Source organism: Globicephala melas, chromosome 21, assembly GCF_963455315.2.
Source record: "Globicephala melas chromosome 21, mGloMel1.2, whole genome shotgun sequence".
Taxonomy (NCBI): Eukaryota; Metazoa; Chordata; class Mammalia; order Artiodactyla; family Delphinidae; genus Globicephala; species Globicephala melas.
In genome coordinates, this window is record NC_083334.1 from 13,202,490 (window position 1) to 13,227,733 (window position 25,244).

At 40.2% G+C, this 25,244-nt stretch overlaps 1 protein-coding gene across 2 annotated transcripts in view; it reads right to left on the bottom strand.

Moving 5' to 3' along the window:
- Positions 1-25,244, bottom strand: part of ACSL1 (acyl-CoA synthetase long chain family member 1) — a 307,865-nt gene that overhangs the window by 227,793 nt on the left and 54,828 nt on the right. For both annotated transcript variants that reach the window (XM_060291703.1, XM_060291706.1), the window contains one exon: positions 4,730-4,901. The gene's annotated coding sequence lies outside the window, so the exon portion shown is untranslated. The remainder of the gene's footprint in view (positions 1-4,729; positions 4,902-25,244) is intronic.

Genomic DNA, 25,244 nt, shown 5'->3' on the forward strand with positions numbered 1-25,244 from the left:
CTATCATGACCCTGAACCCAAGGCTGATGATGGCCCAAACATATATGGTGAGGGGAGGCTGCAGGGGAAGGAATTTCACTGCTATATCATTAATTTCAAAGGGAAGAAGTTAAGCTAAGAATTTCTTAGAATACTATAAAAAATGTAAAGATAATTTCTAAAACTACTGAAAGTAGCATTGTGTTGTCTGTTTCCTTGTCATGAAGAGAACATGTATCAGTGAGACAACACTTTCAAATCTTTTCAATTATGTATTACAGAAAGAGACACCATGAAAGCTGAATATGCTTTGGTGATAAGGGAGTTTAGGAAACGGTAATTTCCAAGAAGCATCAAATGACTTGCTATGAGGACAGGAACCAAGTGATGTGGGTAACAAGAATACAGGATGAGTTTATGTTGCACTTGATGGTGGGTTTTTGGGTATCAGGTGTTTGCTATTGTTAGCAAGCTTCTTCCAAAACAAATCTGTAGTCTATTTTTCCATATAACTCCCAGTCATACTTTGATAAAGCTCATCTTCACTAAGGAGGAAGTTGTAGAACTTAAGAACTGATTTGAATTCTGCGAAGGAAAGGTAGCCACTACTATCAACACCCAGTTTCTTTCTTTTTTTTTTTTAATTTTATTTATTTTTTTATAGAGCAGGTTCTCATTAGTCATCAATTTTATACACATAGTGTATACATATCAATCCCAATCTCCCAATTCATCACACCCCCACCCCCACCCCCCACCGCTTTCCCCCCTTGGTGTCCATATGCTTGTTCTCTACATCTGTGTCTCTATTTCTGCCCTGCAAACCAGTTCATCTGTACCATTTTTCTAGGTTCCACATATATGTGTTAATATATTTGTTTTTCTCTTTCTGACTTACTTCACTCTGTATGACAGTCTCTAGATCCATCCATGTCTCTACAAATGACCCAATTTCATTCCTTTTTATGGCTGAGTAATATTCCATTGTATATATGTACCACATCTTCTTTAACCATTCATCTGTCGAAGGACACTTAGGTTGCTTCTATGTCCTGGTTATTGTAAATAGCGCTGCAGTGAACATTGTGGTACATGACTCTTTTTGAATTATGGTTTTCTCAGGGTATATGCCCAGTACTGGGATTGCTGGGTCGTATGGCAGTTCTATTCTTTTTTTTTTTTTTTTTTTTTTCAGTACGCGGGCCTCTCACTGCTGTTGCCTCTCCCATTGCGGAGCACAGGCTCCAGATGCACAGGCTCAGTGGCCATGGCTCATAGGCCCAGCCACTCCGCGGCATGTGAGATCTTCCCGGACCGGGGCACAAACCCGTATCCCCTGCATCGGCAGGCAGACTCTCAAACACTGCGCCACCAGGGAAGCCCCTATTTTTAGTTTTTTAAGGAACCTCCATACTGTTCTCCATAGTGGCTGTATCAATTTACATTCCCACCAACAGTGCAAGAAGCTTCCCTTTTCTCCACACCCTCTCCAGCATTTGTTGTTTGTAGATTTTCTGATGATGCCCATTCTAACCGGTTTGAGGTGATACCTCATTGTAGTTTTGATTTGCATTTCTCTAATAATTAGTGATGTTGAGCAGCTTTTCATGTGCCTCTTGGCCATCTGTTTGTCTTCTTTGGAGAAATGTCTATTTAGGTCTTCTGCCCATTTTTCAATTGGGTTGTTTGTTTTTTTTAATATTGAAAAGCCCTCTGTAGGCTCTTCCAGTCACACTGGATTACAGAAGAGAAAATTATTGGACAAATAAATTCTTCCTCCCCAAATATATAAATATATCAAAACATAAATGTTTCCTCCCTTTGCTTCTCCCCTTTTTTCCCTACCCAGCCCCTTCCTGCCCAATCACCAACTTTTCTTCTCTTATGGGGTAGGATACAGTTATCCTGAAGGTTTCTTTTTTTTTTTTTTTTTTTTGCGGTACGCGGGCCTCTCACTGTTGTGGCCTCTCCCGTTGCGGAGCAACAGGCTCCGGACGCGCAGGCTCAGCGGCCATGGCTCATGGGCACAGCCGTTCCGCGGCATGTGGGATCTTCCTGGACCGGGGCACGAACCCATGTCCCCTGCATCGGCAGGCGGACTCTCAACCACTACACCACCAGGGAAGCCCCTGAAGGTTTCTTTTGAGGCTCTTAATCTAGGCAAAACCATGTCATGCAATAGGAAACCACTAAGGCCTTATTTCCAGATCTATCCTCACCTCCAGATAGATTCACAATCTGTCTCTCCTTGATTCACCACTATCCCTTGACCAGCTTCTCACCCTTCTCCTAACTCCACATCCAAACAGACATCAAGACTTGTGGATTTTACCTTATATCTCTTGATCCATTCATTTCTATTTCTTCTGCCACAGCCAAAAACCAGGCTGTCAGTGACCGTTTTCAACTTCCCACCAATCTCACAAGCGTCCATTTTTGCTTCCTCTAATTGATTTTCAGCATATCAACCAGACCGTTTTTCTAAAACACAAATCTAAAATTCCTGTTTAGAATTATTCAATGCCTGCCTGCTCTTACTCTCAGGAAAAAGTCCAAGTTCCTTGTCAGCCTTCCCACTGTGGCCCCTGCACACTTCTCAGGCCTCATTGCTTGACACTAACTACCCCAAATGCAACATCAGGCACACAGACACTGATTGATCAGGCACAGTGACACCGATTCACACCCCAGGCTATCGTGAATGCTGTTTTTCAAAGGCAAAGTTCAGAATACCTTTTCCCTTAGGCGACTAATCAGCACTCTCAAAGCTGCTGACTCTTCTCTAAGGAAAAGTTGATCTTCATTCTCACGTGAAGGGAAATGCATAGTTGCAGCAGCCTTGTGCCCATTCACACAAATCTGCCTCTTAAATGGCTTCAGAAATTCTTGGTACGAAACACTGACAAAATTAGCTGACCCTTGAACAACACCGGTTTGAACTGCGTGGGTCCACTTATACACGGATATTTTCAATAAACACGTACTACAGTATGACACGATCTACCGCTGACTGAATTCAAGGATGCGGGACTGCGGTTATGGAAGCCGCCTGCAAAGTTGGATGTGGATTTTTTACTGCATTGAGGGTCAGCGCCCCTAACTTCCAAGTTGTTCAAGGGTCAACTGCACATGAAATCTATGTTCTGGTCTATTTTTTCTGGACTTTTATAATCAAACAATATCATTATTTGACATTAAATACTATCAACAGGCAAGGTGATTAAGAACATGGGCTCTGGAGCTAAGCTGCTAAGTCCTGGTTCTGCCATTTTCTGATTATATGACCTTGAAAATTATTGGACAACTCTGGGCTTCAGTTCCCATCATTAAATGGAATGATAGTACCCCTCCCATAGGGTTAATGGGAGGATTAAGAGAGTTAACAGCAGTGTCTGGCCAGTGGTCTGTACCCAATAACTTAGCTAGCGTGACTAAAATCTGCATGAGGTTGCTGTATAAACTAAATCAATTTCCTTTGAAACTGCTGACCTATTTACAATATTGAATTTTTGAAATAATGGTTTTTATTTTGTCAATTCATTGCCCCTCCCCTTTTTTAAAACCAGTCTTAATCTGAGTGTTTTCTTCTCTGCATCAGAAAAGACATGGAAGAAAGGTATTGATAGAAAGAGATCTCTTTTTTAGGAAGGGATTTGCTAAGGATCAGGTACAGGGGCAACTCCAGAAGTTCTAAATAGACTTCAGAGCAGCCACCTGGTTGGAACAGCTCTAGGGGATTTGTCTTAAGGCTGCAAACACAGTCTGAGGTGGCCTTAGTCGTGTTAATGGAAATCAAGAGGGAGCTAAGGTCCCCCAAAGGTGTTCCTGGATGTCTCCCCTGACCTGGCCCAGTGTTAGGGGCTTTCACACACGGTTACACCATTTACTCTCCACAAACACGTCTGCAGTAGGAAACGTTACCCTCAATGTTCAGATGACGCCTAACTCAGAGAGTTTGTTGAAAGTCACATAACTATTTTGTGGCAGAGCTAGCATTTGAACTATAATATGTTTGCTTCCCAGTCCAGTGCCCTTTCCTCTATGCAACAGCTGTCACAATCAGGAACACTTTCACTCTTTCTTGGAATTGCATGATTTAGATCTAAGTTTAGGAATACTCTTCTTGTGTAAAGCTGTAGTCCTCCAGGATCTCAAAACTGGGCAGTTGGATGTTTCTAAAATTCAGGTTTAAAAAAATAATGTAACTTTAAAAAACTAATGGGAATATATGTATGCATATAGCTGATTCACTTTGTTACATAGCAGAAACTAACAGAACATTGTAAAGCAATTATACTCCAATAAAGATATTTAAAAAAGCTAATTATCAAAGCAATATATGCTCATTATAGAAAATTGGAAACACATAGGAAAGTATAAAGAGGATACAAAAACACCTTTAATCTCACCATCCAATGTAAGCACATTTTTTATGTTTCCTTAAAACCTTTCTATGCACACACTAATTTTAAAATACATTTTGAATAGCTAGTACATTTATATAGTACAAAATGTTAGAAGTACAAAAGGATATACAGTCAAAAGTCTCCCTCCTACCTCCCCCCAGCCCCGCAGTGCCCTTCCTAGGAAGCGATCACTATTACCAGTTTTTATGTCACCTTTAAAAGATACTCCGTGTATACACACAAACTGAGTAAATTTTTAATTCTTTTTTTAAAAAATGGTACATTGTTTCTTGAGTAAATACAAACATACACCTAGATTTTCTTACTCTCTAGATCTGACTCACCTTCCTTCTCCTTTAGTATCACATCTCCTTCCTGGCAGTCCACACGCATATTCATTCAGGTTGTTGCACAGCCCAGTGAAAATCACCTTAAAATCTGCCTTGCTGATAAATCCAGTGTGAGAGGGATCAATTCTTGAAAATTTTTCTGAAATCTTCCCTTAAATAACCTCACCTAAGAGAGACAAAGAATCAGAAACTATAAGATGTTGAGTCTTTCAGCAGGACTGCATATAAACTATAAGATGTTGAGTCTTTCAGCAGGACTGCATATATTTCTTGATGTGTGATGTTGTGGCACCACTCTGTACAACATTCTTCCAATAAATTAAGTCTAAGTAGTAAGGGTCACTGGGTCTAAATAACATGCCTATTCTGACCCCTTTTAGTTGTCTTCCAAAATATTTATAATTTCCTAAACTTGTCAAGCTCTCTCCTGCCTTTGCGTAGGTTCTTTCCTCCTTCTTTTAGAAATTCATTCCTCCACCATCCCAGCCTCCTCACCTCCTTTCTTTACCAAGAAAATTCCACCTTCCCCCTTTCTTTTTTTATGAATTTATTTTATCTATTTATTTTGGCTGCTTTTGTTCTTTGTTGTGGTGTGCGGGCTTCTCATTGCGGTGGCTTCTCTTGCGGAGCACAGGCTCTAGGTGTGTGGGCTCAGTAGTTGTGGCACGTGGGCTCTAGAGCGCAGGCTCAGTAGTTGTGGCGCACGGGCTTAGTTGCCCCGCAGCATGTGGGATCTTCCCAGACCAGGGCTCGAACCCGTGTCCCCTGCATTGGCAGGCAGATTCTTAACCACTGTGCCACCAGGGAAGCCCCCCACCTTCCCTTTTAAGATGAAAACTTTCTCTGATACCCCATCTTCCTACCTCCCAGTCTCATTAGGCACTTCTGTGTGTTACTCATTACGCTTGTACAAAACCCCTATCATTCATTTAACAAATACCTGTTAAGTGCCTATACATGCCAGAGATTAAGGAAACAGGGGATAAGGCAAGTGACATCCTGATAGCAGTTATACAGTCTAATGGGGAAGAAATTAGGTAAGCAGTTATTAAAGTATGATAAATGCTAAAAGGGAATATTCAGGGTGCTTGGGGAGAAGGGGAAACCTAGAGCAGAGGCTCCCAATTGGTCCTAATGAGGCAGAGACAGTGACATTTCAGCTGATGCCGGAAGGAAGTGTAGGAATTAACCAGGTGAATTGGGGACGAAGAGGAAGGAAGAGGGTTTCAGGTAGAGAGAACACCTGTGTGAAACCTCAGAGGTATTCAATACGAACAAGGAACTTTTGAGGAATTCACGGTTGTCCATATGGTCAGTGAATTGTTTTAAGACTTGATCAGATATATCTTTTATAAAGATGGCTCTGGTTTCAGTGTGGAGAAAGAACTGGAGAGGAGGAACACTGGAGTCCGAGGGACTAGTGTTTGTAGCATTTACATAGGATTTCTCCATAAAGAGTTGAAGCCCAGTATCAGATTATTTGCATTTCATAATTCTGAATTATTTTTGATGGTCTTGTTTCTGAGCTTTTTAAAAGGGCACTAGATTATACTCATCTTTTTAGCATCAGAGCCTAGTGGAGGTTCGCACAGAGTGGGTTAGCAAGAAATCTCTATAAGAGACAAATGGTAATACTTCCTCAGAGTAGCTTAAGCTTAAGATTAGGCTCTTTTCTTGTTAAATTGAACAGAGCAACACAAAATGGAGTCTCTTACTATTCCTATTAAAATATACTATTAAATTAAAACAACAGCATCTTTATTAAATAAACACCAATTTCCAAACTTGACAACAAATGACAAGTATTATCTACAGTAGTGGAAGCAATACAGAGATCCCACCACAGGTGAGTCGTTTGTAGGCAGCCACTGGAATTGATCTTTATGGAGGCAATGCTTGACATGGAAATGAATAATAATGATTTCAGGAATGTAAATTATTTATGCATGAGAATAAAGAGCTGATGTAAACTTGGCCAAACTGCATTGCTAAATTATGATGAAAGGATTATGAATGTTAGAGCAGAGACTAAAGATGATAACATGCCTAATAAGAACTAAACATGTTTAAAAATCTTTTTATTGTAAAATTAAATAAGATACAGAAAACCACATAAAACAAATATTATTTTAATGATTTATTTTAAGGTGGATACCATTGCAACTATGGCAAAGGTTAAGAAATAGAATTTTGCCATCTCCATGTAGCTTCATGCCAATCCCAATCCCTTTCTCCCCAACCAAGTAACCATTATCCTGACTTTTACAGAAATCACTTACTTGGATTAAAAAAAAAGTTTTATCACCCAACTGTGTATCCTGGACAATACAGATTTTTCTTGCTTCTTTAAAAATATTTGATATGTCTTTTAAATCTCTTTTAAGTTTAGCTTTTCCCTCCAACCCTTTCACTTTCTTACAGTGTTATCTGTCAGGAAGGCCAGGCTACAACAGCTGTAGTTCTGCGGAGGCTGGATGCCGCTGGTGGAGGACTCATGTGTAGCTCATCATGTTCCTCTGTCTTCTCTATCCAGCAGCTGGATCCAGAGACTACATCAGAATCAGGTTTAACCCCTTTGACAAAACTAAGCACTTAAAAAAAAAACTGGAATGAACTATTAATATTAAAAGTCTCAAATTTCACCTTTAGCCCCTTCAGAACTGTTCCCAGCTCTGCCTCTCCACTCAGCTCTTGGGTGCATCCTGCTCTTTGCTGTCAGTCATGGAGATGCTCACTGTGTTTGCACACACCCTCCTTCTGGCTCTAATTGCTCGTGGAGCTAATCAGTTCTTCTGAGAAAAGTGACTAAGGCTTTCACTGCTTTAGGCAGAAGCTTCCCTGGCCCACTGAGTTGGGAGTTTCCAGTCCAGCCTGTTTGCTGACACCCCACCTACAAAGCTTCTCGTGGAATGAGGGACATCCTCTCTTCCTCCACTCAAATACACCAGCCTCTTCCCCATTTGTTTCCCAAGTATTACTTTCAATCATATTGAAGGGAAAAAATGCCTTTAAAATTTAAACTGTTCCACTGACCGAATATAAAATTCTGAAATGCAGGGGTTTTTTTATTACAAAATTTTTATTTTGGACTTCTTATAGCTTAAGAAGCATTACAATGTAAAAAAGATATAATAATGACAATTTAACAGACATAGTATCTCTAAATAGATGATTTTTACATCATTTAAAAATACTGAAAGATTCAGAATTCTAAAAATAATTATTTTAAAATTAGGTAATTCCTTTTCTTTTTCTTCAATTTGGGATTTTTATATACTCTTTGTTAATGGGATATTCATTAGTCTACTTATTTGATTTCTACTGGCTTGATACCATTTTGTTAATCACTTATGAATAGGTTTTCTTATGAAATGTTTCCTTTCATGGTTTGCAAACATCTATTTCTGAAAATCATTTTTTAAAAGCAGTATTCTCTAAACAACATCTGCATCTTCAAGACTCAGTTTAAACACTAATTCTGACTAATCTTCCTAATCCCATAAAAGTCTCTTTCTGATGTGGACTTCCTCATTATGCCTGTATTTTAGTGGTTGTCAGGTACATAAGTGTTTTACAACATAATTTAATTCCTTGATCTTGAAATGCAGTTTTTTGTTTGTTTTTTGTTTTTGCGGTACACGGGCCTCTCACTGCCGTGGCCTCTCCCGTTGCAGAGCACAGGCTCCGGACACACAGGCTCAGCGGCCATGGCTCACAGGCCCAGCCACTCCGCGGCATGTGGGACCTTCCCGGACCGGGGCACGAACCCGTGTCCCCTGCATCGGCAGGCGGACTCTCAACCACTGCGCCACCAGGGGAGCCCGAAATGCAGTTTTTATGGCACCTTTTATCTTCTGAATGCATCGAGGGATTTAAAACAGTAAAATAAATTACCCATCACTGTCATCATCATATCCTGTGATTCAGCTGATCAGAAACTAAGTTTGATCATGGTAATGGAGAGCTTAGAATAGCCATTCTAATAATCAAAAATTTTGCAGCATTATCCTTTGAAGAATTAAAAGTAGCTTAGCAATTCATTTTGCCCAGGGTGAAATAACAGATCCGATTTTTCAGATCAGACTGAGCCACACGGCCACCTATGCCTAACATGACAATGACACACCATTCAACTAGGTACCTTCCTCTCTCTCTTGCCTACACATGCAATCCAGCAGCAAAATCTTAAATCCTTCCACTTTTCTCCATGTCCTCTCTGACACTCTCATGGTCCAAACCACTATTTCTCAGCTGCAATGCTGCCAGTTTCCAATCTGTAGTCTCCCAGGCTACACTTCTGGTTCCTCAAAATCTATTTCCACACAACAATCTGCATGGCCTTTTAAAATGAATTTACATTGTATTTTCCTCCTCCGCTAATTACTTCCATAACCTCTCACTGCTGCAGTAAAATCCAAACTTCTCACCACAGCTGGCAAGACTCTGTGCCCCAACTCTTGCCACTCCTTCCGACTCACTGCCTGTTCTCCACATGGGTCTCTGCATGCCAACCACCCTGGCCTTCCCTCAGCTCCTCAGAAGTGCTCAAGTTCTTCTCAGCGTGCAGCCTTCAAACATTCTGCCCCAATCTTCACTCTTTCATTGTTGGCTTTCAGCAATGCCTTCCTGGACCACCCGCACTTACCCACTCAAATATCTGGTAGCAGAAACCTGTTACTTTTCTCCCTTCAAATTACTCATCATAATCATTTTTTTAATTAATTAATTTATTTTAAGATTTTTTTTGATATGGACCATTTTTAAAGTCTTTACTGAATTTGTTACAATATTGCTTCTTTTTTATGTTTTGGTTTTTTGGCTGTGAGGCCTGTGGGATCTTAGTTCCCTGAACAGGAATTGAACCTGTGCCCCCTGAAGTGGGAGCACGGAGTCTTAACCAATGGACCACCAGGGAAGTCCCCCAAATTATTTTAAATTGTGGTAAAATATACATAAATTTTACCAATTTAACCATTTTTAAGTGTACCGGTCTATGGCATTCAGTACATTACACTGCTGTGCAACTCAGTTGACCATCCATCTCCAGAACTTTTTCATCTTCCCTTACTGAAACTCTGTACCCATTAAACAACAACTCCTCATTTCCCCCCTCTCCCTCTCCCTTAGCAACCACCATTCTACTTTCTGTCTCTATGAATTTGACTCTTCTAGCATGTCATATAAGTGGAATCAGTCAACATTCGTCCTTTTGTGTCCGGCTTATTTCACTTAGCATAATGTCTTCAAGGTTCATTCATGTCTCAGCATGTGTTAGAATTTCCTTCCTTTTTAAGGCTATTATTATTCCATTACACGTATATACCATTTTGTTTATCCATTCACCTGATACTTGGGTTGCTTCCACCTTTTGGTTATTGTGAATAATACATTGTGAACTTGGGTGTACAAAATTCTGTTCAAGTCCCTGCTTCCAATTTTTTTGCATATATACCTAAATGTGAAATTGCTGTAATTTGGTAACTCTATTTTTGTTTTCCGCGGTAGCTGTATCATTTCACATTCCCATCGGCAATGCACAAGGGTTCCATTCTTCCCAATACTTGTTCTTTTTTTTTTTAATAATCATCATCCTAATGGTTATAAATTAGTGTCTCGTGGTTTTGATTTGCATTTCTCTAATGATTAGTGATGTTGAGCATCTTTTCCTGTGCTTATTGGCCATTTGTATAGCTTTGGAGAAATATTTATTTAAGTTCTTTGCCCAATTTTTAAAATTGGGTTGTTTGGCTTTTACGTTGTTGAGTTGTAGGAGTTCTTTATATAGCCTAGCTATTAACCTTTTATCAGACATATGATTTGCAAATGTTTCCCTCCATTCCTTGAGCTATCTTTTCACTCTGCTGATATGTCCTTTCAGGCACAAAAGTTTTAAGTTTTGATGAAGTCCAATTTATCTATTTTTTCTTTTGTTGTCTGTGCTTTTGATGTCATATCCAACAAATAATTAATAGTCTTTAATTATGTATTTATCTGAATGGTTGTTTTTTCTCATAAATGTCTACTTTAATAGACTGGAAGTTACACAAAGTCAGAAACCTCTGTTTGCCTACACTGAGAATAGTGACTAGTAGGTGTTCCAGTATATATTGGTAATCTAATGAATGTGTATCTTCTGATATTTTCAATATATGATGTTATATGATACCCTATTATTTGTACAATTATGAAAAATATTAATAAATGTGATTTCTGTGTGATATTAAATTATCTTTAACATGAAAATTCATACTAACTTAAAACATAAATTTAAGTCAAACTACATGTAAAGTTTCAAGAAGTGTTAGGGAAAATATTAAACAAAACAGAAACTATTATCAATTCATTATTATCAAAGCACATTATTTTTTTCCAAAACATTACAGATCAAAACTTAAATGACTAAAAACCCATCTTCCAGATTTTAGTCAGTCCATTTCAGACCTTACGTATCTTCATTATATATTGCTTCATTCTTCACTGGCGGTTTTTCAAAAGTGGTATAGACCTGCTTCTTAGATCAAAGGAGGGGTATAGCCTCCTTGCACTAGCTTAAGTATTAGTACAGATAAAACGCTACAAGAATCTTCCTTTCCTTTCTAATTCTGTAAACTTTCAAGAGAAAGTTAACAAGTATTAATATGCCTCTTAGATCAAGCAAACCCCCAGGGTTTTACTTGCATGCTTCTCGGAATTAAAATTGAATGGGGCTTGTATTGTCAGCTGCAAAACAGCAGGGGGAGCTCATGAGGTTTCTAAGGCAGCTATTACCAGCTATACTCCCCCTCCAAAAAAACAACATTGCTTTAAGTATAAACTGAACAGTACCAAGTGGAAACCCAAACAAAGAGAAAAGTAAGCAAAAAATAATAATAAAATGTCTTCTAATGAGAGGTGAAAACAGCCAAAATCAATTGTATAATAATAGGACTGATACAAACTAACATAATCCAAATCTACAAGCCCAGCTCTCAGGCGCTCCTTACTTCCCCTAACAAACCAATGTACCCCTGGGCGCCCAACACCCCATCATTGCGCTAGACCCTTAACCAACGTTTTCATATGTCAAAACGAAGTTATTAGGCAGTTGGCTTAAAACTATCGTGTTTAAATTTCTAAACATGGGGCTTCCCTGGTGGCGCGGTGGTTAAGAATCCGCCTGCCAATGCAGGGGACATGGGTTCAAGCCCTGGTCTGGGAAGATCCCACATGCCACAGAGCAACTAAGCCCGTGCACCACAACTACTGAGCCTGCACTCTAGAGCCCATGAGCCACAAATACTGAGCCTGTGTACCACAACTACTGAAGCCCGCACGCCTAGAGCCTGTGCTCTGCAACTAGAGAAGCCACCGCAATGAAGAGTAGCCCCCGCTCGCCGCAACTAGAGAAAGCCCGCACACAGCAACGAAGACCCAATTCAGCCAAAAAAAAAAAAACCCGTCTAAACATGATTTTTTCTTTCCCTAATATTCAGTGAAATTTGGGGAACACCTTAAATAGTGTAAAAAAAATGGGCTGTAAACCACAGAATAGTGAAAGAATATATGAAATCTAGCCCCTATTAATTGGAAAGAGTAAGGGGAACCAGGAGCTACATACTGAGTTTTAGGGTCGGGATAAGAAGTCACTCCCTATGAGGACAGGAGTGGTGTGACAAATATGAACAGAAGAGTATTTCCTATTTGGGAGAAATCACAGGTGACATTGGTACTACTTGCCATGTTGTCCTCTGAACCTTGTCCTGGGAGATAGGAATCAATATTCAGCATTAACAAGCCAGCAACAGAAACTTCAAATTACAGTTATCTTGAGGAACCACAGAAGAACACCACAAAAAGTCCCGTGGTGACAGAAATTCACTTAGAAACATATACTATAAGGACTTAATAAAACAAGTAGTAAATCCATAAGAAGGAACAACAGCCCTTAAACTTACAAGTTTAATAAGACCCACACTTACCAGGTAGATAGCTCTCTCCTAACACACGGCTCAGTAACTGATAAAATATCTGATAAAGATGGTCTCTGCCAGGCTCTTCTCATGTGCTAAAAGTACTGACTACACCAACCACCAGTTGAAAAAAAAACCCAATGGTTACTCCAGTCATTTATTCCCTTACTGTTGATCACCCTATACATAGGCAAGATGCTTATACTGAGTGATCCTCTACTGGTCAGGCAGGATTTTGGTCCAAGGACATGTTTTCTGTTTCCTATCGCTATAGAAATAAGATCCAGAAAAGGACCTGTAACTTCAAATAAAGTTGAACTTTATTTGAAGTTCTGAACTTTATTTGAACTTTATTTGAAGTTCTGAGCTTCTAGAGGAGCTCAGGGTCTTTCCTCACTCGCCCTCCCTCTTTGTTCCCCGTAGGGATGGGCCAGGACATTGCCTTACTCCGCCCCACAAGGCCAAGGACATTTTATTGTTCACTATAAAAGTAGATTAGGGACTTCCCTGGTGGTCCAGTGGATAAGACTCCACACTCCCAATGCAGGGGGCCTGGGTTCGATCCCTGGTCAGGGAACTAGATCCCACATGCATGCCTCAACTAAGAGTTTGCATGCCGCAACTAAAGAGCCCACATATCGCAACTAAGACCTGGTGCAGCCAAAGTAATTAATTAATTAATTTTTTAAAAAGTAGATGAGATATTCCTTCTGTTGAGTTGAAAGGTCCTGATGTAAGTTTTGTCTAAATGGGTCTTCAGTGACTATGACAAATGTTGAGGTATTGGGGTGTGACTAAGGTATGATATGATAAATAAGAGTACCCTAATCCTGCCTTCGACACTTGTTTTCAAGGGATTCTGAGGAAGATGTAGACAAAGATGATGAAACAGAGCAAATAAACACATCTGAAAGGCATACAATTCTACCCTAACCGTTAAAGCAGAGCTTGAGTGAGCTAGCCTGAACTTGAAAAATTTCCTTTCTCCAAGTTTGATCAGTGTAAACTGCAGAACTAAAGCAGGTTGTAAGAACAGATCAACCTGCTTTCCACACACCCAGAGCACACACCCAAGTCTCAGATCTATACTCCAATGTATGGAGCCAGAGCACATGCGGCCATTTCCAAAGAACCAGAGAAAAGAGGAAATGATAGCAAAGGAGTGTAAAAGATGCTAGACCACGGGACTTCCCTGGCAGTCCAGTGGTTAAGACTTCGCCTTCCAATGCAGGGGGTGCAGGTTCAATTCCTGGTCAGGGAGCTAAGATCCCACATGCCTCGCGGCCAAAAAACTAAAACATAAAGCAGAAGCAATATTGCAACAAATTCAGTAAAGACTTTAAAAAAAAAAAAAAAAAGATGCTAAGGACTTCCCTGGTGGTGCAGTGGTTAAGAATCCGTCTGCCAATGCAGGGGACACGGGTTCAAGCACTGGTCTGGGAAGATCCCACATGCCGCGGAGCAACTAAGCCTGTGCACAACTACCGAGCCTGCGCTCTAGAGCCCGAGAGCCACAACTACTGAGCCCACACGCCTAGAGCCCGTGCTCCGCAACAAAGGGAAGCCACCGCAATGAGAAGCCCGCGCACCGCAACGAAGAGTAGCCCCCGCTCGCCTCAACTAGAGAAAGCCTGTGCGCAGCAACGAAGACCCAACACAGCCAAAAATTAAAAAATAAATTGAAAAAAAAAAAGATGCTAGACCTCAGGACTGCTTTATACAGTTGGACACACTGGCACTGCACAAAGGCACAGGGAACAGGGATCTCTGGGGGCTGAAAATCCCCCCTGCACTCTAAGTGTTGTATCCTGACGTGGAGCTGTGTCCACCCAGGAGGTGGGAGATACCTTTCTTAACTTCATACAAAGGTGACATTGAGCTAGAAGTTCTTTTGGACAGGCCGCCTCCCCCACTTTGATGAAACAGCCATCTACTTTATCAAGTATATTTATATGTATCAAAGATTGACCTCTCACTGCACTTGGAACAGTCCTCGTAAGGTTTCCTAATAAACCTTCATTGCAGATACAAGATCTTGGCATTTTTCTTATCAGTATCTTCCAGTTCCAGTTCCTTAACATTTTTCTGAGAATTTCCCATCTGCTCTTGGCCCTATTCTTAAATATGTCTAGATGCTGTTCTTTATCATCAGACACAGGTTTAGCTACTTATCATATGTGCTGATATAATAGGTTTATAGAATCACAGGCTAATGATGTTCATCTCCTAGAAACTAGTTTGATAGCCATTTGTTGGTTTAAATCTATGCCTGATTGTTTTGTTACTGATTTATGCCTTCCAGCTGAGGAAGAGATCCTAAAGTTAGGAGTAGGTACGGGAAGGCTTCCCACAGTCTTAGGTGTTAGAAAGAGCCTTGGCACATCTGATGGGAACATACTGTAGAGCTCGGGGAACTCTACGTAATGCACTGTGGTGACCTAAATGGGAGGGAAGTCCAAGAGAGAGGGGATATCTGTACGTGTATGGCTGATTCACTTTGTTGTGCAGTGGATGCTAACCAACATTGTAAAGCAACCATACTCCAATAAAAATTAAAAAAAAAAACTAAACCCAAAATAACCTATTTAACCATGGCAAAAAAAGAAAAAAGAAAGAGCCTTGGCATACTTTTACATATGATGTAATACTTTTATTTTTATAAACAGTAAAGGGTATTATTTCATAACATTTTTATCATTACTTATTTATTACCTAATTATTACTTTATAATTACTTGTCATTACTTAACTATATGATCAATGATAACATGTAAAAATACATAAAAGAACTATATAAATTAATAAACAGAAACCTCAATTAAAGAGAGTCAGGAGGCCAGAAGTGGGAGCTCTCATGCCCTAGGAAGACAGCAGAGCCCAACAGGAAAAAGACTCCTTTTCTTGCCTGACAAGAGTTCAGCCAATGAGAGACTGTCACAACTCAGCCAATAAAGACCCACTACACTTGGAACTCTCAATTCCGCCAATGGATTCTTTGTTTACTATATAGTCCTCCCAACTTCCTTTTCCCCTCTTTAAAAGAGTTCTCTCTTGCTGTGCAGGGGCTTGCTCCTGGCTCGCCATGGTTGTAGACCTGGAAATGCAATTCTTTGCTGATCCCAGATAAACCCATTTTTGCTGGAGAAGTAACTGGAAGTCAATTTGTTTTAGGTCAACAGTACAAGGAAGAAAAATCCCAAATTTTGTAAAAATCAACTGTTGACCTTTTCATTTACATTCCTCACTCTCTGTGTATATGTGTATATACAACATTTTTACAAAATTGGAATTATACTTTCATTCTAGTGGGTAAATTATGGAAACAAAGAGAATGGAAGTAAACGTTCCTTAAAAACTATAGTTATCCTTTTTTTTAACATCTTTATTGGAGTATAATTGCTTTACAATGGTGTGGTAGTTTCTGCTTTATAACAAAGTGAATCAGCTATACATATACATATATCCCCATATCTCCTCCCTCTTGGGTCTCCCTCCCACCCTCCCTATCCCACCCCTCTAGGTGGTCACAAAGCAGCGAGCTGATCTCCCTGTGCCATGTGACTGCTTCCCACTAGCTATCTATTTTACATTTGGTAGTGTATGTAAGTCCATGCCACTCTCTCACTTTGTCCCAGCTGACCCCTCCCCCTCCCCAAGTCCTCAAGTTCATTCTCTACGACTGTGTCTTTATTCCTGTCCTGCTCCTAGGTTCTTCAGAACCTTTTTTTTTTTTTTTTTTAGATTTCATATATATGTGTTAGCATATGGTATTTGTTCTTCTCTGACTTACTTCACTCTGTATGACAGACTCTAGGTCCATCCACCTCACTACAAATAACTCAATTTTGTTTCTTTTTATGGCTGAGTAATATTCCATTGTATATATGTGCCACATCTTCTTTATCCATTCATCTGTCGACGGACACTTAGGTTGCTTCCATGTCCTGGTGACTTTAAGTAGTGCTGCAATGAACATTGTGGTACATGACTCTTTTTGAATTATGGTTTTCTCAGGGTATATGACCAGTAGTGGGGTTGCTGGGTCATATGGTAGTTCTATTTTTAGTTTTTTAAGGAACCTCCATACTGTTCTCCATAGTGGCTGTATCAATTTACATTCCCACCAACAGTGCAAGAGGGTTCCCTTTTCTCCACACCCTCTCCAGCATTTATTGTTTGTAGATTTTTTTACAGTTATCTTGAAAGTTATCCTGGGGAGGCTCAAAAGGGAACATGATCAGGAAGCAAGACCAAGAGGGCTTCAGTTGCATCTGTAAATTTTTTTTTTTGAAGAGCTGAAGCAAATATGCAAAATGTTAACATCTGCTGAATCTGAGTAGTCGGTAAATAAGTGCTTGCTATATCACTCTATTTTTCTGTAAATTTGAAATGTTTTATAACTTCCAAAATAAGGAAAAGCTAGAACTGCTGTTAGGACTTAGCATGTGATGTTTGTAGCAGTTTTACCATTTCTGGAGGTCTCTGTTTGCTACAGTCTTCTTTCTGGGAGTGTAGACTAATCTGATTTTTCATAAATTGCTCTTCACAAAGCTCAGAAAACATCCAATACAGATTTTTCATCAAAAAAGACTGGGTAACTCTCCCCTTAAAAGAAAGGTACAATCGTTTCAAAAAGGCCTTCTCTTTCTTTAGTAATGTGAAACTGTGATGGCCCCAGTGTCTCACAGAGTGCCCAGCGTAACTGTGGGAGAACAATGCACATTGAACACAAACTGGTAATGCAAGCATTTGAAGTTGTGTCTTCTCTTTGCCATTACCGTCCCAAGATGATGGCTCTTTCAGAGGATGAAAGTTGTTGTTGTTTTAAATGGTTCAGAGATGACAACACTGATGTAATTCATGACTTTTGGTTTGTGCTGCCTGAAGGTTTGCTTGAGCTGGAGGCCATCAACACACAAAATATGACTCTGGTCAGAGAGTTCCCCTTACACACATCAGCATGCTCTTCCAGAGCTTCCTGAGCCAAGGGGTTTCATTGACAAGGTATCTTAACTCCATCTGGGGCCAAGGCTACCTTTTTAGGATTCAGATGGAGGAACCAAGTACTTGGAGGGCTTTGATAGTTCAGCCTAGGTAATCTGTCCTGGAAAACTGCTGAAATGCACCGAAATACATGAAAATCCACTCCCAAAATTTTATTATATATATAATAAAAATTATGTAGTAGATTTCCATGTTGGTATTGGAGCCTACTTTTTGAAACTTTCATATGGTACTACGATTTTCATTAACATCTTCCTTAAATACTCCAGAGACTCACTGCTACTAAAAAGTAATGATTGTAAGACCCTACATAATATAGCAAGTTTTTATTCCATGGTCCAGAGGAAGGAAGGAGAAAAAAAATTACAAAGAAAATATTTTTGAAAATCCAAAAAACTTGTCAAAAATCATGGAAAACTTTATCAGAACTGTTAAAGGATATTGAACAACTGATTTAAACAGTCTGTGAATTTTTCAATAAAAACAGAAGTGAGGAATGTGGTTCCCATTAACTGAAGGCTATTATATTCAGCCAACACAGGGTCTCAATCTCCTTCCCCTCGCCCATTGAAGGAGTTGACTTCTTGGTGGGGGGGGGGTTGCTGGGGTAATGACTGGTGAGTGGGCAGTGGTGATACTGTGTGAGGAGGCCTCGCTACACAAGGTTAAGACGTGGGGATCACAGAGACTTGAGAATTAGGACTCCTGCTGCTGGGCCTACAGCCTAAACTGAATGTGCACCCTGAAAATGAGGAACTGGCAGCAATGTCCTAGCCAGCTTAGAAGAGAGAAAAAAGCAATTCCCCATCCCTCCCCCAGCCCCCATGAAGGCTTTACTGAAAGACCCCGGGAACAGCCTGGGGCAAAGGTGTGGGCGGGCAGGCACAGGACCTGGTGCTATCACTGACAGGGTGGCTAGCAGGGTTGAAGGGGAGGTGGCCCAGCTCCTCCAGGACCTGGGAGACCTGACACAGGCACACCCAAGTACATTAGATAAAGAGGCCTCAAAAACATGGTACCCCTTAATGAGTTATTTTTGCGCTTGGGCTGTTTCAGGAGGCTAGTGACGAAAAACCTTCCAGGCTTTTGTGTGGAGAAATGGCAGGCACTTTCCATCCGTTTTTAGGAGGATGCTATAAAGAAGGCCTTTCAGAGTCTTCACGGGAGATGTGGATTTTAAGGGCGACCTCAGGTCATACAGAAGTAATCAAGTGAAAACAATAAGAAAACGAGCCTGACAGCAAGTATCTGAGGACTTTATCAAAAAGAATTAGAAATGGACAAATTCACTGGGAGCTGCAAAGGATCAAATCTGCAAGGTGGCATTGTGTGGCTGGGATTAAATTATTTATTCATTGTTAATTTATTTATGTATGTATGTGCAAATGACCTTGCTGCTGCAGGTGCTAAGGGGCTTCTGAAAAGGCTGGGTTTTTTACATCCAGGCCTAGAATATTGGTCCATTTAACTCATTCTTTTCCTTAAGGCGATCAGCACTGACTTTTATCTAAGGACATAGAGGAGGGAAAAACCATATGTGTGCAGGGAATGATGCAGGATTTAGGCAGCCCTAAGGACCCAAGTATTCCAGCTTCATTCAAGATTCTGGGGAAGGCTCCATGCAGTTTAATGTCCAAGAAATTAGCAAATGAATGCTTATGTCAATATGTGAAAAATCCCTGGTTAGTTTAAACAGATAAAAAGCCTCTGGGGAAACCCCAGAAAATGCAGGCTCTTTTTCTTTCCCTTTTTAATTAATTTAATTTAATTTTTGAAAGAGGACACAGCACTTCTGGAGTTCTATGGAAACTCACAGAAAAGTTACAAAAAAATAAAAAGGGTCTAATGGATGCTTGATCTTGTACATGCTTGAAATAGTCTCAATGTGACTACTGGAAGAAATAAGGAGATTTTATCAGCCATTCTGTACTGTGTTCATTATTCAATAGTGTCCTATTCAAACAGAGAAGCAGAGAATCCACCTTTATCTCTCATACATGTCTACGGCATGAAAACAAATAATTACTGTGCATATCAACATAATTAGTAAGGGAAACCCAAGGGTAAAATCAATAGTGATATCATTTTCTCTAAGTTTAGGCAAATAATGAAAAAGGAAAATGGTCATCCTGTGTTCCTGCTGACCCAGCACGGTGGGGACGCTGTGTCAGACATGACCTCTGGAGGAGGAGAACATAAGAACTCAGCATGGGGGATTCAGACAAGAAGCCACACATATTGAAGCCAGAAACTTCATGCCAGTGAGTTCTCCTTAAGGAGAAAGCCCTGCTTACTTTGCAAGAGATATATGACAGCCAAAGGTGCCTGGAGGAGAATCTTTCTACTCAATTGGTAACAGATGCTAAGCAAATGATCTGACTTGGGAAACACTGCATTTTATAATATATAGCTGCCTCTCAAGATGAATAAGAAACTCTTCTTGAACTACAAGGAGGTAAGCTTTCCTCAAAATGGGGAGAAAGGAGAAAAAAGAAAAAAGAAAAGAAGGACCAAAGGAAATGTCTTCAGATATAATAGCAAGATTTTATTCTATATATTCAGTTGTTCTTGGTCCCTAAAATACGACAGATTAGCACCCAAGTACTAAATAAACTACGTAAGTTCAAAAGGAGAAAAGGAAAAATATAGAGGACTTTTCTATATTGCTGAACATCATTAATTTATTCTCTACTATTCTGAAAGTTGTAGGTATTTTGACACTAAATACCAAACTGAGTAAAGAATAAAAACGTCAAAATAATTTCTCCCCTCATAAATTTTCTTGGATTTACCTGAGAGTAAGGGGATAGTTGGTCTAAAACCAATAAGTTATAAACCAAAGCCTCAAAAAATCATGAATTCCTCAGATGTATTCTCAACCTCTGAATCCTATCAATTTTTTAAATATAAATTTATTTATTTTATTTTTGGCTGCATTGGGTCTTCATTGCTGCGCACGGGCTTTCTCTAATTGTGGTGAGCAGGGGCTACTCTTACCGTGCGCGGGCTTCTCATCGCGATGGCTTCTCTTGTTGCGGAGCACAGGCTCTAGGTGCACAGGCTTCAGTAGTTGTGACACGCGGGCTCAGTAGTTGTGGCTCGCGGGTTCTAGAGAGTAGTTGTGGCACACGGGCTTAGTTGCTCCACAGCATATGGGATCTTCCCGGATCAGGGTTCGAACCCGTGTCCCCTGAATTGGCAGGAGGATTCTTAACCACTGCACCACCAGGGAAGCCCCTATCATTAATTTTCATATGTTAAAGTTCTATTTTGTTTGTGGCACACTGCAATATAATATACACCTGCTTTGAATAGGAATTTCTTTTTTTTTGGCTGCATGGGTCTTCGTTGCTGTGCGTGGACTTTCTCTAGCTGTGGCGAGGAGGGGCTACTCTTCGTTGCGGTGCACGGGCTTCTCATTGCGGTGACTTTTGTTGCGCAGCATGGGCTCTAGGCGTGCGGGCTTCAGTAGTTGCGGCATGTGAGCTCAGTAGTTGTGGCTCTCGGGCTCTAGAGTGCAGGCTTAGTAGTTGTGGCACAAGGGCTTAGTTGCTCTGCAGCATGTGGGATCTTCCTGGACCAGGGATCGAACCTGTGTCCCCTGCGTTGGCAGGCAGATTCTTAACCACTGCGTCACCAGGGAAGTCCCGAATAGGAATTTTTTTTTTTTTTTTTTTTTGCGGTACGCGGGCCTCTCACTGTTGTGGCCTCTCCCGCTGCGGAGCGCAGGCTCAGCGGCCATGGCTCATGGGCCCAGCCACTCCGCGGCATGTGGGATCCTCCCAGACCGGGGCACGAACCCGTGTCCCCTGCATCGGCAGGCGGACTCTCAACCACCGCGCCACCAGGGAAGCCCCCGAACAGGAATTTTTAAAGTACTTTATTCCTAGTTAGGTATTCATTCATAATCTGGATAGTGATGTATTTGAGGTAATGAAGAGGCACATTTAAATTTTTCTCCATGTTGAACAGATGAGCCTTCTTTCCCATTATTCCAGACTAATGAGAATTTTATTTTAATAATACATAGAGAACATATGAGTAAAAGTAAAGATTTATCCCAATGAATTTTATAAAAACACCTACTTAAGAGCAGATTATTATTCATGCTACAAGATAGAACATGTCATTTTTAAAAAAAGACATTCATCTATTAATTTATGTGCTATAAGCAATTTACAAATGAGTAATAACTATGAAAAGTTCCAGCTGAAGTATTTCAACCTCAAAATGTTTTATGGGGTGAGGGGAGAAGAGGAAAACCTCCATCATTTTCATATTCTCTTTTAATCTATGAAGTGTGATTTACTGGTAACTACCAGGGCAGAAATTAGCAGGTATCATCAAAATAGACTCATTCTTAAAGTCAGCACCATAAGACTGTTCAGGGAATAGATTGTGCTCAGAAAGAAGTTAGCTGAAAAGAAAACACAAAATTTTGAAGTAACAATTTTCCAATTAATTTTCACCATCAATACCCATTTTACTTATGTTGTTTGTAAGCTTGAAATGTCAAAATAGTCATTCAAAAATAAATACAGTTCACATACCAAATTTAATCATTAAAATATTTTGCGGTTTCATTGAGTGCTGGGAGAGCTATTTGTTGATCACTGCTCATGCAGAACACCAGCTGATGCTCTGGTTCGGTGAATGCCTCGTAGGACACTGCCTCTCAGGGTGATTCAAAGTTGGCAGAGGCACTCAAAATTGTCCTTTATAAGCCCTGATCTTGTACAGAGCAACTAAAACAAGAAGGTGTCAATATTTTACTGTGCTCACCCTTTTCAAGTTCTGTATAGGTATTCATTCTCTCCTTCTGTAATAACAGGCAGTAAGCAAAAGCAACAACATGCACTGTTGCCTTAGAATGTCCTGGGGATTGTGCTAAGCAATTACCATAGATGATTTCGTTTCAGACTCAAAATAACTGTGAAGTAGGTATTATTATTTCCATTTCCAAAGGAGGAAACTGGTCATCAACAAGATTAAGTAACTTGTCCCAGGTCGGACAACAGTAAATGGCAGAACTGGATGTGAACTTGTACTGGTCTGATTCCAGAGCCTGAGCTTGTAGATACTATGTTTCTGCCTCTCTTAAGCATCTTTTCTTTCTGCCTTTTGCCTTTAAATGATTAAAAATTATTAGAATCCATACTGCAAAATGGATTCTAACTTACTCAGCCTTGTGTTTATCATTACAGAGGCCATAACAGTGTGCTTTCTGTAGGGTTACTTGACTTGTCTTTGAAGACTGACATCACTCTATGAGGGTGCAGGGGGCTGCTTTCTTCCCTTAGCCCAGAGCCTCTGGTCCTTCTCCAGGGTCACTGATTCCGCTCACCAGCCCTCCTGATCTCCATCTACCCCCACTAGAATCCTCATAGTCACCATTCTCTTTCCTCTGCATTTTATGCTTTATTATCTCCTCTATTATCTAGTATACAATAGTGCCTGATAATAATAACAAACATCTATACATAGCACTTCTATGTGCTAGGCACTGATCTAAACACTTTACATATATTAACTATTTATAACCATATAACAACACTACTGGGCAGGTATAATCATTAATCCCCACTTACAGATCTGGAACTGAGACACAGTCAAGTAACTTAATGGAGGTCACACAACTAGGAAATGGTACAGTTCATGATCTAACCAATTTACTATATTGTGTGATAGCACCTTGAATGATTTATGTCTTAACTGTCTGCCTCCTACTTCTACTATGTAAGAGAAGAATTTCTGCCTTACTCACCATAAAAATCTAGAGCACTCAGGACAGTACCTAGTATACAGTAGGTGCTCAATAAATATACATTGACTAATTGATGGCTTCTTTCCCATCTTTCAGTTTTCAAGGCCATTTCCCTGACCCTATGGAAATGGCCAGATAATCCAAGCACCTCTTTACTTTCACATGAGGTACTGGTCATTCACAGAGTATCAGGTATAGTCTTTGGGTCTTTTGCTCTTTTTGAATTGGGAGTGGGGTGTAGAATTGGGCTGTCTGCTATGAAAATCATAGCCTCAGAGCTTATAGATCTCTGAGATGGAAGAAACTTAGAGACACACTTCTCTACTCTGCTCAGAGACCTAGGAAGTTGATCTCTCCCGACAACCTGCAGTACCTCATCTCCCATACCCTCTGGCTTCCAGGTTGGTTTGCCAATGAGAGATAACAGCAGAAGATGGAAGGCTGAGAGGAAGTTCTACTCTGCTGTTTCTCTGCCTTGGTGCACAACTTTGCCAGTGGCTGCTCCCTCTGTGGCTACCAGCTCCTCCTGGGTGGCCTCCTTCCACTGTTGGAGACTCCTCTTCCACAGCTCCACTGGGATCCTCGAACAGCACTGCCTCCCTTTGCCACTTCAGGCCTGACGGTAAAGGCCTTCCCACTGTTGGTAGTTGTTGGGTACCTCAACATCCCTTACAGGCTCCCGCAATCTTGCTCACACCTCCGAAAATAGTTCCTTCATTACACACTCTTCAAAATCCCAGCTGAAAGTTCCTTTTTCCTGCTGGGATGCGAATACAGAGACCACCTGGTCCAACATCCCATCTAATGCAGCAGTCCCCTCTGCAACATCCCCAGCCTCTAGCTGCCCATTTCCAGCATTCCAAGGAGTCTTCTCCACTTAGAGACTATTCTATTTATTAAAATGTTATCCCTTTTTCAGAGGCAGGAAATAGCTGCTTCCCATGAAATCCTATTTCTGACTCTGGAACACACAGAATAAGCCCCCTCTTTCCTCTACCTGACAGCCCTGTAAATATAAACACAGCTGTCATGGTCTCCCCCAAATCTTCTTTTCCCCAGGCTAAATGCATTCAACTTATTTTACACTTTGTAACTCTCCATGCCTAAAAACAAGGGAGTGGAGAAATGGGAGAATAAATTTATAATAATTGATAGGTATAAGTGGTAGGATAAAGGAACCAGGAAGGAAGCAGAATCTGTCTACTTCTAACTTTATCCCTGGGGCTAATTCATCAACTTCTCATTATACATTTTTTATTGTTATTACCACTTAAATTTATATACCACTTCATCCATTCTCTTTTTTTTCATTTTTTATTGTGGTAAAATATTCATAGTATAAAGTTTACCATTTTAGCCATTTTTAAGTGTATAATTCAGTGTCAGTAAGCACATTCATACTGCTGTGCAACCATCACCACAATCCATTTCCAGAACTTTTACAGCACCCCAAACAGAAACTCTGTACCCATTAATCAATACAAAAGAAAAACTGGTAAGTTGGACAACATCAAAATTTAAAACTTTTATACTTCAAAAGACATCATTAAGAAAATAAAAACACAGACTGAGACAAAATATGTACAAATCATATATCTGTTAAGAGACATATCAGAATATATAGAGAATATTTACAATGACCAATAAATAGACAGTGCTTGATGAGTGACCAAATTTTTAAATAGGCAAAAGATCTGAATAGATATTTCTCCAAAAAAGATATAACTATGTCTAATAAGTATATGAAAAGATGGTTAAAATCATTAGTCATTAGGGAAATACAAATTAAAACC